This window comes from Leptosomus discolor, chromosome 16 (genome assembly GCF_034619465.1).
Source record: "Leptosomus discolor isolate bLepDis1 chromosome 16, bLepDis1.hap2, whole genome shotgun sequence".
Taxonomy (NCBI): Eukaryota; Metazoa; Chordata; class Aves; order Leptosomiformes; family Leptosomidae; genus Leptosomus; species Leptosomus discolor.
Genome location: NC_141406.1, coordinates 1,117,215 through 1,133,211, shown reverse-complemented (window position 1 = coordinate 1,133,211; position 15,997 = coordinate 1,117,215).

Sequence of the window (15,997 nt, the reverse complement as noted above, 5' to 3'; positions counted from 1 at the left end):
CAGTGAGAATTAAGGTTTGGTAAGGATCCTAGGTGTCTTCTCAACACACTGCAGAGCTTTGGGCTCTGCTACCTCCACTGAGAGCAGCTTAAACTAAAGTAAGACCTGGGATCAGCCTCTGGAGCCCATGAATGTTGTCTTCATGTCCAGCTCCAGTGCAAAGACGCCTGATACTTTAGCCCAAAGGTGGCAGTACATCAGCATCAACACCTGAACCCACCTTTGGGGGGAAACAACTCACAGATGAACGGGATTTTCCACAGGCAATGGAGCAACAGAGTTGTGTCCCATACTGCCATCTGCCTTCCTGGTGCCCTCAAATTCCCACTCATCTGGTGGTGTAAGCGGGGGGCTCTGAGCACTACCCAGGCTCCTGAGGATTCTGGGCACCACAGCATGCCTGGAACGCATCTGGGGGTGTCACCCCCGCCCATGTACCCTGCCCATGTGTGTTGGTGGCATGGGTGTGGCTACGTCATGGAGTATGATGACTGTGTCCTCGCACAGAGCTGATTCCCTGCTCCAGATCCCAACAGGATGGCGCACTGCTTACTCCATAGGTCCAGCGGTAGGCATGGAGGATGAAGTGCAGAGATTTTCTGGCCCACCTGCAGCTCCAGAGGAGAGCCATCTGCCCCATGTGCAGTCCCCATGGACAAGTCACGATTGGTGAAAACAGCTTCACACCTCTTCCCTGGCAGTTTGCCTGCAGGATCCGTCTCTAGTACAGTATAAGCACTTTGAAACCTGAGACAGAAGATCATTTTAAGGACTGGGAGTTTCTTTTGAGTGTGGGGAGGTTTTTTCTTCCTCTTTTTTTTCTTTGTTACAGTAGCAACAGTTAATAGTAAGTTTACATGAATGATTTGTGGTTTCCAATATAATTAAGCTATACATGGAATCTTTCAGGAGTATTGTGAAACAAATTAAGCCATGATTGCTCTTCCAATTCACACCTAATGATTCATTAGTTATTATCAAAACAAGTGCAGTGAGTACAGGGCTACAGTCCTAAAGTAAATCGATTTTGATGGCTTTAATTTGGCTTTTGCATGCACATGAAAGTTTCTCAATAGAGAGACTTGTAAGGAGGTGTCACGGTGACGTGCCCGTGGATGCCCCAAATCTTGTACCTTTTCTTGCAGCTGTGCAAAGTGGATGAAAACCAATACTGTCTTCAGGTGGTTTTGTGTCTTATAGAGGTGGCACAGATTTTGTGGGAAAACAGATAGTTGGGTCTGAGGACCCTAAAAACAAAAAGGTACAATACATAATGAATTTTTCAAATACACAGGGAACGGTACAAATAAATATTTCGGGAATGTGCGCTTTTTTCCAGGACTAGATTTATAGAGTCATAGAATCACAGAATGGTTTGGGTTGGAAGGGACCTCAAAGATCATCTAGTTCCACCCCCCTGCCATGGCAGGGACACCTCCCACTAGACCAGGGTGCTCAAGGCTCCATCCAACCCGCTCTTGAACACTTCCAGGGATGGGGCATCCACAGCTTCCTTAGGCAACCTGTGCCGGTGTCTCACCACCCTCAAGGTGAAGAACTTCTTCCTTGTATCTGGTCCAAACCTGCCCTCTCTCAGCTTCCAACCATCACCCCTCATCCTGTCACTGCAGGCCCTTGTAGCAAGTCCCTCCCCAGCCTTCTCGTAGCCCCCTGCAGGTACTGGAAGGCCGCTCTAAGGTCTGATATAGGAAGGACTGATGTGCTGTGCGTGCTGGTGGGGCTGTGGGGTGACGGCAGCTGCCTGCCTTCAGATGAGGGCCGTGTCCCGAACAGCTGTGATCTTTTTCTTGAGTGACTTTTTTCCTGTGATAGATTTCAGTGACAACCAAGCTCCAGAGCTCATTAGGGACGGTGAAAAACTCACTGTCCAAGCCTTGCGCATGTCCACATTACCGCAACAGATGGTCTACATAGTCAGACAGGCCTGTCCAGCCCTTGGGTGGACTAAACCCAACCTGTGATAACAGCTCAGCTCCCCTTCCTCCACAGAGCCTCTCCTCCTCTTGCTAACAACTTTAAATTTCTGACAGCCATCCCGCTCCCAGTTTGATGCTTCCTGTATTTAAAAGTAGAAGCCTCTTCCCCAACATCAACCTTGACTTCAGCTCCGTGACCCCACGTGTGACATCAGCTGCACTGTGCCATAGTACAGCTGCCTGCACGGCACACTACAACGCTGGCGTGCACACTTGGTGGTGCAATGGCAAGAGCTGCAAAATGCGCATGTGTGTACATGCATGATCTGCTCTTCCTTCGAGGAAGAGGGGCTCGCCGCCTGTCTAGGAAGCAGCTGCAGTTGCATGGACGCAGCTCCTTAGGAGTGCAGAATTAGAACACGCAATTAATAATCCCTTGCCAGGGTGATGCCCTTGCACAAAAAAATAATAAAAACTAATCCAGAGCATGTTTCTGCCTTCTTGCAACTTTTAATCTTCCACATATGCCACTGGGAACGTTTCTATGGTTACCTCCTAGAATATCAGTTTGCCAGCATCAGGTCATTTCCATCTTGGAACCTAAATTCAAGCTAGTTTTGTAGCTGTTCTGAACTTTAGCGATGATTTTTAGACTCCTGAAGAGCTGGAGGTGTAAAGCTTAGATGCGAATACGCCACCATTTTTGTAGTGCCAGTCACAACTTTGATAGCGATGCAGAATAGAGTCTCAGCAAGAGAAAGACAAAATATCAAAGGTTTCATGTCCAGAAATTGCGGTGTCATGTGGCAGCTCACAAAGAGACTCTAGACATCACCACAGCAAAAAAGACTCACAATCATTTAATTAGGTAATCTCCAATTGCAGGCTGTGGAATTGCTGTCAGGAAGGTGAGCAGACGTACAACTTCTTTAGTATTGAAGACAGTAAGACTGGTTATTTGCAGCCAGTAACTCTGCATGCTCCTACAAGGGATATGCCATTTGCAAACGTGACCGTGGATCAGATGTATATCCCTTCTCAATATCCTTTGATGACAAGAAGTGGGAATTTTGATGCTACCTGGGCTACTGTATTTCTGCATTCAGCAGCTGATCATAATAATACATTGCCTAAGCCAGAACTTCTCCTGACCTGAGTCTGAATGCACATGCAGCACTGAAACATATCCCTTTAAGTGCAGTTTCCATTACTGAGTCGTATTAGAAATACGCTGTGAATAGGAGAAAGAATGTGAAACCTTATTGTCAGCTCTAAGCAGAACAATCACTTGTTTTTCTTTTCAAACAGGGGAGGTCATGTTGCTGGTAGTCACAAAAATAAGCTTTTTTGAGTCAGCAGCTTTGCCTGATCTGTCGAAAATGTCACAACTTGCTTGTAAATATTCCAAAAGCCAGAAGTCTTTGTTTCAACAGCCAATTATGGTGGCTGACTGACAACAATATACCTACTTATCACAGCATCCAAAACACCTGGCTGCTTAAAAGCAACAAAGTGAATGGTTAGGGGCATCATAAATCTTGTGGTGCTCACACAACAAACAAAATTATTCTTGTTAAGCATAAAATTTTATCATAGTACAAGGACCCTAATTCTGACCCAAATGGAACATTATTGCTCCACCAGCAAATTCAAAATGCAAACACAACACAAAATCATTTTGCAACAGGGACATAAAAATTATAGATATGTAGTTTCATGCCATATCCACATAGCAGTCACAGTATTCCTCGTTCCAGTGCAAAACAAAATAAAAAGCAAAGTTTGAGGCAGTTTTCTGAATATGGCTAGAGAAAATTCTTAAAGACGTTACAACTAACTCTGAAACTCAGTCTTTTAAAATACCTTCAGTAAAAAGCAAATAAAGATTTAATGCATGCCTAGAGGTCTCCCTGGGTGTGAGGCAGACTAATCGTGTTGCTAAAGGCATAAAATCTCGCTTTACCTAGGTATTCACAAGTGACCTAGGACCCTGCTAGCAAACCTTAAGGATTAAAAAGGGAGATCTGCAGAGAAGATCCCCAAAGGGAAGTTACCAGGCCTGATCTGACATTCCCAAAGGAAAAAAGCTCAAGCACTGGGCTGAAGTTTTAAGGAGAGCTACAAAACTTCACCTAAATCCCTTTCCAGAATTGAGGTGAAGGCTGGAGCATCCTGCACGCACCAACGGAGGCTGCCCTCCAGGAGCAAACTGCAACTGCAGAAAGGCTCTTTACAGGGGCCACACGAACACGTCAAAGTGCAACACGTAGTGGTGTTCAGCAGGCAGTTCTGGGGGCTAAACATGGAGGTCTTTCAAGCGCAGAGGAAGGGCGTGTGTTCTTAATAACGAAGTAAAAAATGAAGTAACAAGGAGATGTGGGGAGGCTGTGAAACCTCACAGGCACAGATGGTGCTTGGTGCAAGCAAGCCTGGCTGAGCACAGGTGCTGCCCAGAGTTCTGCATGAAGACGCGTGTGCTGCCTTGTGTTCTGTTACACCCTGCAGGACGGGGCAGAAGGAGGACTCTGAAAGAGCAAAAGGGAGAAAAGCAAACAAATCAGCATGTTGACAAGGTGTTCAGTGGGAGGGCAGGGAGTGAAAAGCCAAGTTCAGGGTGCTTTGCTCTGGAAAGGGGGAGCATGGCCCTTCAGGGTGATGGAGGAGCTACGAAAATGAAGGTCCTTTCTCACCTGTCCAGGAGAAAGGAGAGCAGTGGGTGTGCCCAGGCGTGGGTGTGGAGGGATGCGAGCGCCATCCGGGGTGCAGCAGGTCACGGGTAGTGCCGACGTTTGGGGTGAGGGTCAACGCCTCAAGAGCCTCGTGGTGCTCATGGGAGTGATGCAGCGCCTGGGCAGCCCGCCAGCCTGGGCAGTGCAAGCTGCAGAGAACAGGGCAGGATCAGGGCTCACCGAGCCTTGCGTCATGCCTGGGGTGGTCAGAGCTGTGAGTCTCTACCTGTGTCTGAGCAAAAGCTCTCGTGTCTGAACAAAACCTCGCAGTGGTCTCACCAAAACCTCTCCACCAACACGGAGACAACCACATCATACGGTCTAAGCACACTCCAAGCCAGTGAATTACACATCCAAGGCGGTAATTGCCTTGCTATCCAATTAGCAAAATCCAAATGATTTCTCTGTGTCAAAGACAAATCCTTGCATGTGTCCTCCTCCTCCCACTCCCATCACAGCAAGGCTTTGGCAGGGCTTGTGAGGTCCTGCTCAGAGCTGGCACGGGCACAGGAGGACTCTGGGCATGCTTTGGCGTGCATGCTGCACTGCTCCTGGTGGCAGCGAGGTTTTGCCTGGGCATGGTGCTGCGCAACTCGGCAGCACGCCTGTGTCAGGCAGGTCACACTGATGATGCTCCTGTACACCCTGCAGATCCTGTACGGCTCAGTAGGTAGACCACCAAGGTAGGATGAAAAGGACTTTCTCCTACTGTACAGCTATTATTTCACTCAGGGACAGTTTTTTCTCAGAGAGGAGAGTAGGTGATCCAAAAGATCTCTCCAAGCCGTCGTACAACACTCTCTTGCTTGTTCCTCGGTGGATTAACTTAAAACAAGGCTACATGCAGAGCAGTCAGTGTTTGCAGTGATCTCCCAGGGAGGCAGAGGGGATAGGGAGTTGCTTAAGACTGAGTGGTGAGTGATGTAAGCGGGAGCTCAATGTTTATTTTCAGGGAAAGGAAGAAGAGGCCATGTCCACTTTTCCTGCTGGTGGAGACAAGCAACACCTGGGGGTGTAAAACCAAAATGGCAAATAAAATAAATACAGATATCTGAACCTGACATAATCTGTGATTCAAATATATTGCACTCCATCACGTGAGGTGCTGTGGGACTCTGGGGTGGGTATACCGTGCTCATCCCCTGCATTGCTGACCCTCCTGCAGCACAGTACAGTGCTGGAGGACTGGCTCAGGGACAAGGTTTTGTGGGTGGGCCACTGCCACCCTTCAAGGAGACAGAGATGTTCTGAGCCCTCTGCTCTCCAGACCCACCACCTAGGTCCTGTATCATGTGGGGGCTCCTGGCCAGCCTCTGCTCAGAATCTCCCGTGTTAACCCCCCACAAATGCCCTGCTTGGACCCATCTCTGCTTCCTCTCTCTCTGGCATCATCAGTCATCTGGCAGGGGCAAAACAAGACTTTGCCGCTGTCACAGGACTTGGTGCCAAGGGACACCCTGCACGAAGTGTGTCCCTTGTCCAGACGCCCCTCTCCCTCTTGAGCATCCATCATTTGTGCGTTGCCTCAGCCTGACATGATGTGTTAAACCACAGTGCTCCTCAGATGTGGCTTCCTTGGAAACACAATAACTGGGGAGACCCGTTGCCTCGCTACAGGGTCTCCACAGTGCACTTGCTCTCCCCATGCTCTCATTCCCACAGGAATGTGATGTTTTTCCTAAGGTGAAGACCAGCCAGTTGATCTTAAAAATCCACACATCTGCCTGGCCATGTTTGTGCAGCCACAACCCTCTTTCATGTGGACCAGCTTCCTAAGCACATTACCTAATAAAACCTGAATGATCCATAAGGAGATTTCTTCTATAATTAATTATTTCACGCACAGTACGAAAACTGGTTATGATTGTATTTATGGTCTTATTAGATGTATGTTCCCTTTCCAGCACAACTCAGAAAAGAGACATTTGTCTGAACTAAAGGGTAGGAACTCAGATAGTGCTGTCCACAGCCATCAGACACACAGACCATTGCTCTGCCTCAGGAGTCAAGGGAGGTTTAAGGCAATTCTCTGCTTTTGATGCTGCCAGACAACATTGGGAAGGCTTTTTTTTTTTTTTTTTTTTTTTTTTTCTCCCCCTCTAATCTGTGAAACAGTAAGAAACCATTAGGTGGTGCAGAAAAGCCAGGAGGACACAGGCATTAGGTCTGTCTGTGCTGGCAGAGAGCTCTGCCTTGCCGCTGGGAGGGAGACTGCTAAGACGTGTCTGTCAAAGGAGGGGAGTGCAGCCAAATGTTCATCCCAAGCATTTGTACTGCATGGTGTTTTTGAGATTTGGTTCCCACAAGATTTCCCTTCTCATTAGTGCTTGATTTGTCGTTTTGTGTTACTAACAAGTATCTTAAATGTAAAACTGGAAAAAAAAATAATTCTGCAGATCTGTTTAGTAAGACACAGGCACAAATGGCATAACGAGATAATTCTTTAATATGTGAAAATTAAATCTGATGGAGAATTTTTGCAATTGAATCACTTATTTATTTAGATGTTCAAAGCACCTATCCATAACAGTGAGTAAATTAAAAATACACAAGCAGGGATAATCCCACAGGATGAAGCCAGTACTAATCTCTCAGCCTCTTGCTGGAGATAGGCAGTCTGAAAGATTTTTTCCTTTCTCAAGAGTTCTGGCTCAGTTTGAGTCCCATTTTGTGTGAGGCAAATGTTCCGTAGTTTTATTAAGTCCCTGTTATTAAACCACGATCAGTCTGTTGTAAAACTCAGCCCTACACAATGAGATTTGGTTTGCTCCTCTGGCCGCGGTGTACCAGGGACGTCTCTGGGGAGCGAAAGCAAATGCAAAGTTTTTAAACAGAAGGGCTTCTCTCTTTCCCTGGCATTTCTACAGATACTTGAAGGTGAAGGAAAGAGCTTCAGGCTCCATGCCAGACTCTGTGTTTATAGGAACCCAGCCCTTTTGCTTATTTCCTGTAAAACGAAGATGAATTAAATATGATTAATTCTACTTTTTTATTATTCCTGCTCTGATGCCACTTCATTATCTCAGTTAGGTAGGCAAGCAGCCCATTCCAGAGAATGAGGAAGGAAAAGGCCCAATGAAGAGGTTTTAAATGCCACCTGTAGGCAAATTGAAAATTTCCCCTTGAAGTGCTAATCTTTCCTTTATTGCTTTAATGACAGTATACTTGTTGTTTGCGGCAAATACTGCTACATTTATTTAAAAACCATGCATATAAAAACCCTGAAGTGCTTCTGGTAAGAAAACCAGAAATATTTTATTCATTCTGAAATGCTTCCTCTGTGTGGCAGAGAGCTGTAATTAAGGTGTTGGTACTTGCGGCTGCAGGGTTTGCTGCCCCCCTTCCTGCAGCACAGGGACCTGAATTCAAAACTCCTTTAAAAAAAGAAAAAAAAGTCTGGAGAGATTTCTGTTAGCCTAACAGGAGTCACCCAACAGATACTTCACATTTTTGCAGAATCAACAGTTAGCAGCCGTGGAAGAGACAAGGCAGCCAAGGTCTCATTAATGTCTAATGTGATCATAGCAGAACTCAGGTTGGAGGGGTCCTCGGGAGGTCTCTAGACCGGCCTCCTGCTCAGAGCAGGATCAGCTTGGGGTCAGACAAGGTTGCTCAGGGCTTTTAGTCAATCTGATCTTGAAACCTCCAAGGCTGGAGACTGCGTAACCTCAGACATAAACATCTTCCCTGCACGGGGACACGTAATTGTCGATGTCAATGCAGAGCCAAAATCCACTCTCGGCTTCATGCAGCATGCTTTCACTGGGGCTTTTCTCTCCGTCTTATACTGGCAAGGTTTAGATATATCCTTGAGTACGGTCAGGTCCTGCTTGAAAGCTTTGCTCTCTTAAAGGCTCCACAAAGACCTGAAATAATCAGGCTCTGTATATATGGCTCTTAATTCAATTACTGAATATAATTGATTTAATTAAGAGCACAGACTAGATGGGATTATTGGTCTCAGAAGTAAGAGTTAGGACTCATACCACTGAGAATCTGCGCATCGGTGGCATCAGCACTTCTTTTTGAGCTTTTTTCCCCTGTGTCCCCTTGTACTGTCAGGATAGAGAAACTGAAAGTCCAGAACAGAAACCACCTCTCTGGTCCGTGCCCAGGGTCCTGATGCAGGGCACCAAGCCATCCATGTTGTTTTCCTGTGGAGGGCACAGAAACATTGCTGATGCTCAGCCCCAAACACCTTTGCTTTCCTTATTCACCCCAGCTTTAGGCAAAGAGCAATCTCCCCTTACCCGTCTGACAGAAAGCAGCTCTGGTCAGGCTGTAGTGGTGTGCAGGTTGCAGGGGGTGTCTGGCAATGCAGATCATCCAGATGCTTCAGGGGCACATCAGGAGCTGAAGGTCTCACAGAGGTTTGTGGGGAGCATCTCTTGGTCTGGAGAGAGGTGCCTGAGTTGCATCATCACAGAATATCCTGTTGACTGTCGTCCAGTGAATTCCACAATCTCTTGGTACCACCACGGGGCATGAATAGACTCAGCCTGTGTCTGCCCAAGCACTGCAGATTTGGTCACAGTGACTTAGAGGACCAACCATCTCTGGTGAGGCAGCCACCCCTCCAGCATGGGGAATAGCATCCCCCGTGGCTCTTGTGATCAGGTGATGCTGGACTGGGATGTGAATTGTGTCTCTGCCACCCACCTCAGTGCCCGGAACACTGAAAACTTGGGTACGTTATCTTCCCAGGCTGGGGCTGGTCTCTGGAACACCACACGTTGCTTCATAGGTGCAGGACGCACCCACGACCTCACACGGTCTGATGACAGTTTCCACCTGTTTGTGGGCTGGGAGGGAACCTGAAAACTGTTTGTGCTATAGAGACAAGGTCAGGTCTTCACACAGGACCTTTCTCATCCTCTGGTCTCTTCCATAACCCCAGGATCCCTGCAATCTCAGAGCTGGAGCACATCTTCTGGTTCTCCTGGCCATCAGGACCTCTTCCTGGATAATCAGGCAGTTTGGCTCCCTGCCTTCCTAGAGGTAGATCCAACCCTCCTAATACACGTTCCCCCAAGGAGAACAAGGTGATTTACAGCTCAGGGGGGTCACAACTTGTGAGCACTTCAGCCCCTTGCTCTTCAGCCCCCTTCTCCCTGGATAATGGAGCCGTTATAAAACCCAGCTCCTGATAACTTATCCTGACAAAACAGGGAAGGTTTTGGTTTAATTGCAGTTGTTAATTAATTTTATCACTGCATAATCTACAGCCTGATGGGAAAAAGGAAATTACATTTAATGAATGGCTCCCATCTCTCAGCACCTGGTGGACATTTAGGAGGGTAAGGCATTCACACTCCTGTCCTTGTCCAGAACTGCCTGCCATACTCCCCAGCTCCTCTTTGCTGAAAGACCTTCCAAACTGGGCAAAATCAGGCTGCCAAATGATCCTCCTTGCCCTGGGTCTCTGCAATGGCAACAGAAGGCAGGTAGTGACTAAACCGATGGGTAAAGGTGTTTAGCAAAGCAGCTGTGCAGTAGGATCAAGACTGCAAGCTTCTCACAGAGGAGCCCTGGAGGTTCTGCTGTAAAGGAAAAGAGAGATGGGTGCAAGCTCTGCTTCTCTGTGGGCAATAAAACTGAACAGTTGGTGCTGCTTGTGGGAGGCTGCATCCTCATGGTGAGTGATGGTACCACCCTTCCCAGGAGAGCAGAAAAAAGTCTTGGTTCCCATGATAATTAGCAGCAACGAGTCTTCTGCATGCAGGGGGCTGGTGTGGGCGAACTAGAGCCCCTATAGGAATGACTGTCTCCATCCCAGCCTGTCTCTGTGCCATGCAGATGTGAGACAAAAGCACAGGGAGGGCAATTTGGTCATTTTTGTTGCCCCCCTCAATGCAGTTGGCTCGCTGCCCTCTTTAATAATGATAGCAACGAGGTCCCACCAGTCTGGTCCTCTCTTTTCCTCCTTGCTGTGGTAGTGCAAGGTTTACCAGCCACTGTTTCTGTTTCCTCATAATGTCTCATTAGTTCTGCTACCCTCTGTTCCTCCTTCTGGCTCCAATAAACCCCTCCTTGCAACATCCGCTGTTCCCCATTAATCCTTGTTTACTAGAAATGTACATATTTATTGCTTTTTATCTTGTTTAATCTATTGGGCCTTACAGTCCCTAGTCACTGTTGCTGCTTCCCTCCTAACTCCCGCCCATTTATCTTCCACTGTTATTGCATCTGCTTGAGTACAATTTGATTATGTCCTGCCAGTTTTTGTGCCAGCCCCATGCTCTGTGCTGTGACTTGATTCTACGGAACATTTGGTCTTCCAAAATCATCACAGTTAAGGTGGAGACAGGAAGAGATTCCCTCCATAGATCTGGTGCCCACTCTTCCCTACTTAGTGGGCAAATGGGGTTAACATTTACTTGGCTGTCTGTCTTTGGGGGCCCAAAAAATTCCCAGATATTTTGTTCCACAACTCAATGCACCCAATAGGCAAACAGCCATGAGACATCTGTCTAGCTTGGTATCTCTGAGAGTAATCTCCAGCAAATCTTCAGAGGAATATTTGAAGAAAAGTCAGACAACAGAAAACAAACCTCCTGGCTTCTGCAGTTCTGCCCATACGTCCTGCTAATGAACACCAAGAACTTTGCTGCACTTTCCCTTGGGGAGCTCTTGGCTCTGGGCAGTGCTTGCTGTAATTTTGAAGTGATGGCACTCTTCCAGATTTCAGGAGCCCGAACTTGCTGCCACAGAGCTGCTGCCAGTGCTCTTGGGTACCGCAGGGGCAGAGCCCAGTCCTGCATGTGCACCATGAATGTGACCCCACCAAACCATGTCTTCTGCACGAGAGCTCTGGGAGGAACATCTCTGCTGTGGGGCTGCCCAACCGGGGCTTATATCTGAGCCATATGAACAAGCTGCTCATTCCTCATAGAGAGCCACCGCTTTGTCTTGCTCATCAAAGAGCGACTGGGAGTGGAGACATGACTTTTCGGGGGGAAAAAATAAATCATGAGGCACCTGGGACTCAGAGAAAATTGTGGGCTTCTTTCTAAGCCGCAAGTGGCCCTCAGCAGTAAGATGGATCAGAAATGCATTTGCAAGGACTGGCTCGGCACCTCAGCTGTGTCCCCTTTTCCATCTTTCTTTGTAGCATAGAGCAAGGACATCTACTGTGGCAGCTGAACACACTGACATGACCATTGTCACAGCAAATGCTAGGCAGTGAGTTAGGGGCCAGCCTGGACTTTTGACAAGCATTTGCCTTCCCACGTGGCTTGTTCAGGGTCTTTGGCTACTTCCCTAACTCCAGCTGGGTCACAGTGTGACAGTCATAAAAGACATGAAGGAATCCAGTCATGTAATTAGCTGACTTATTAGATGGAAGGCTTGTGCAGTGCAGATTGATGTGAGGTCATAGCTCTGGGGGCAAAGACAATGGAACAGAGAACATCTGCTCAGAGGAAGGGCAGCTGTCCACTGCCCCTGGGGGTGAGATGGGAGATAAGCTGCTGGCAGCATTGCTGGCTTTGGCGCACATCCATGGTACAGATGAATGGTGGACGTACGATATCCATTTGCAGCTGCCTAGTGCTAGGGTTGCAGGTTGGGTTCATTGCCAGGAAGTCCCTAGACTGAATCCAGTGCAGTTCTGCTGAACTGGGAGACACTGGGACACACTGGGGGGAGCCAGTGCCATGTGCCACCCTGAACAGGCCTTAGATCCTTTGCAAACCTCTTATCTCATGGGCCACTGACATGCAGCCACTTCTGGTGCGGCTTCTGGCTGCCGGCCAACAGTTCCCAACAAGCACATCGAGATGTTAGTAGTAGATGAAGAAAAATCATGTGTTCGGTTGGAATTAAGTAGAGGGAGGGCCATGCTCATACCCTGTCAGAAAGCGGATGGGTACAAAGCTCTGAAATGGGCTCTTTAATTAAGGGAACCCTCTTAGAGACGTCAAGGGTGATGGATGGCAGACTCTGCTGCACGTCACTGCAAATCCAGCCATAATCTGGTCATTTGGGGCCCAGAGGAAAGATCTCTCTAAAAAAAAACATCCTTATTGCTGAGTGTTTACAACTGTCTGCTGCCAGGTCCCTCTGCTGTGCCCAGTCCTCCCCAAAACTGCCCCCATCCCTGCTGTCGGGGTGCAGCCTCCACCGTGTTCTCTGGTGCTCCCCTTCCAGTGGAGCCCATCGCCCTCGGATGCTGTGAGCTGTAGCACACTGTGGCTCCTCTCCCTTTCCCACACTCAGAAAGTAGGTCAGGCTCAGAAAGTGAGAGATCAATGGGTTTCCTTTCATGTTGATGGCTCTGCGCAGCGCTATGGGGAGGAAAGCAAATGCTGTCCTTTTGTTTCTCTTCCAGGAGCAGGGCAGACAGAGTTTAGCAGGAAAAACACAATAGGACAATAATTAGGTTGCTTGTATTTGAATGCTTCATGGTCACCGTGGACTTCAAAGTTTAGACAATCTCCTGGAAGGGTGCAGCTTAGCGCTAGCAAAGGGAAAAGATGAAAGAAACAGTCACCGGCTGAAGGGTAGAGAGCACAGACGTCGCTGCATGGTGCTGGAAAGTGTGCCTCGCCAGGGTCAGCAGACAGGCAGGCTCTGTGTCACACCCAGCACACAGCCCCTTCCACTCAGCACACCAACAGCACCAGACAGGCTTCCTCCCACTCTGAGCCCCAGATGAAGGCTCACTGGAGAAGGTACCTCTCATCAGGCGCAGGAGGAACCTCAGGGGTACAAACTGATCCCTTAAAGTTCATTTGCATTTTAGATTTGGGGTAAAATATATTTTAAGTTATAAACAAAGGCCTTAATAGCAGGAGGCATGCAAGTGCAGCCAGCTGGCCCTGTGACAAGCTTCTGAATGGTTCAGGTAGGCCTGGGCTGGTCAGAGTCTTCAGCCCTACCTGCAGCCCAGCTGTGACAGCTGCGGATGGAGATGCTTGGTGAACAGCTCTTGCCCTGTTGGGTAGGGATGTGGGGCTTGTAGGAGGTGGAAAAGACCCAGAAATCAGGCCTGGAGCAATCCTCATCCTGTGTGCTCTACTGAAGGGGATACCAGAGTCAGTATGTCTGGTTTGGCTGAGTCCACAGCGTATGCTCAGAACCACCACCCCAGCAGAGGAGGATGATCTTATAGACAGGGCAATAGAGCAGGACAGGAGTCTGTGGGTTTGGGCCTTGCCAGGGGACAGATGCCTCACCTGAATCCAGAGGAGTGAGTCAGTGCTGGAAGAAAAAAGCAAACCAACCAACCTACCAACCCAAATCCCCCACCTTCGCTGCTTGTAGGTCTCCTGCTGTGACAATGGACTGGTGTCTGGCTCCTGGACCACAGCACCTTAAGTGAGAAGTGGATGTCCTGGCTCCACGGGGAGCTTGGCATGTCCTGGAGGACTCTGTTGGGTGTGAGAGCCAATAGGGTAATTACCTGCAGCCAGCAAGTGAGCCCCTGGAGCCCCTTGAAAACTGTGAACATGAAAGTCAGATCTGGCACTGATCACAGAGACGGACCTGCACCTCCCTGGGGGATTCACGGCCAGAACTTCTCAAAAGGAGAAGTCATCACGCCTCCCTTTCTCAATTCACCCTGTCCAGAGAGGATGCAGTCTCCTGTGGCAGTGGTGACAACAGGTACCACTTTGACAAGGACATTCCTGGCTCACTCCCAGTGACACTGGAGCAGAAGGATGCTCTCTGCCGGGAGGCTCTCCTGGAAGACACTGGCTCCTTTGTGGGGTGCTCCCATCCCACCCTGGCAAGGGAGGGTGGTACACCCTGATCCTGCTGAGCTGTGCTCTGGTAGGACATAGGAAGGGATGATTAATGATTATAATAAATATGTTAATATGCAGAAATGAAATCTTCCTAATTAAAAAATGTCTTCTGAGGCTTTTGCTTCTCCTTTCCCAAGCTGCTGTGTGTGCACGGAGCATCCCCATCCACTCTGGTGGATTAGCAGAGGGACCAGTGGTGCCAATCACACCCCATTCACCCGAGTTCAACAAAGGGGATAATTCCCAGCTCCTTCTACTTGGCAGAAAAGCGTAAGTGTGCTCTTGCACTGCTGACTCCTTTCTCCTTGTAACAGTATCAACCATGCTAGAGAAAAGCAGGATTTAAGCTAATGAAAGGATTAGAATAATCTCTGTGTAACCCAGGGCTCCATAGCTGCTCAGATCCGTAATACACAGCCGTCCATCATCCGCAGCACACCTGGGCAACTGCACAAGCCTCAATCCAGACCCCTCTTGCACGTGCCGAGTCACTGTCCAGGAGAGGAGCTGGATTGATGAGTCCCCTGCGCTTTGCAGGGACGTCTGTAGGGCCCTTCAGCACTGATCCTGCTCGTTTCTCCATCCCCCAATGCCATGGTCCACCTTGGATGTGGACACCATGATAGTACACGTCCTGCCCATGGTGGCAGACAGCTCACATTATCCCATCCTGTCAGTGTTGCCGTGGGGGTTCCTGAGTATTTGCTCAACGCTTTCCACTCAAACTGACATGCCCTGAGGGACAATAGGAAGGTCCTGGATTTGAAGGCAGACGTGATCCCCATGGCTGGCTGGGCTGACATTTTCATGCAGGTCAGGCCAGACAGTCTCACCTGGTGCCTCCTGCATGGAGCCCATTGCTTCTGTGCTTGAGTGCACCTTGTAGAAAAAGTGCTGGGATTCAACTTATTCCTAGTGATGGAGACCAGTGGTTAAGCCCCTGTTAAACGCTGCACTGTGTATCCAGCCCAGATATATCTGCCTGCAGCCTCTGTCTCCGAAGTGTCTTTGCCTGCTGGATGCAATGACCAGTCTGGCTCTGGTCAGAAATCTCTTTGCTGGTAAGTCCCCACGAACTGCAATCCTATCATCATTTCACATTTTCATAGAGCATGTCAGTCATTTTTGGTTTCCACACCCCTATTTTATTCTTTTTTTCCTGTAAAGGTGCAAAACCTTCCTACAGCAGACGTGAGTTTCTTGACCCTGTCTGTCTTGGCTGGACAGAGAGATGGTAGTCCAGTGACTCTTCTCTGTCTGAAAACCACAAATGTAACATTTTGGTCTTTTGTTGAAAGGTGTATTTTCTGATCCTCAAATAACTTCTGCAGGTCTTTCCTGAATTCTTAATTTTTGATGTTTTCTGAAATATGGACTCTGGGACTGCGCTATGGATCGTACTCACCGTCATATGGGACTGGATTGTTGATAAATTGGAGGGTGATGGAGGGGTGGAAGGGATATTTACAGCAAAGCAGGAAAAAGAGTCTCTGTCGGATCAAAAGGGAAGACTTTGCTCACTGTTGGTCTTTCTTCTTGAATCCTGGACCTCCTTTCTTGTTTTGAGGCCAGAATATTTAGG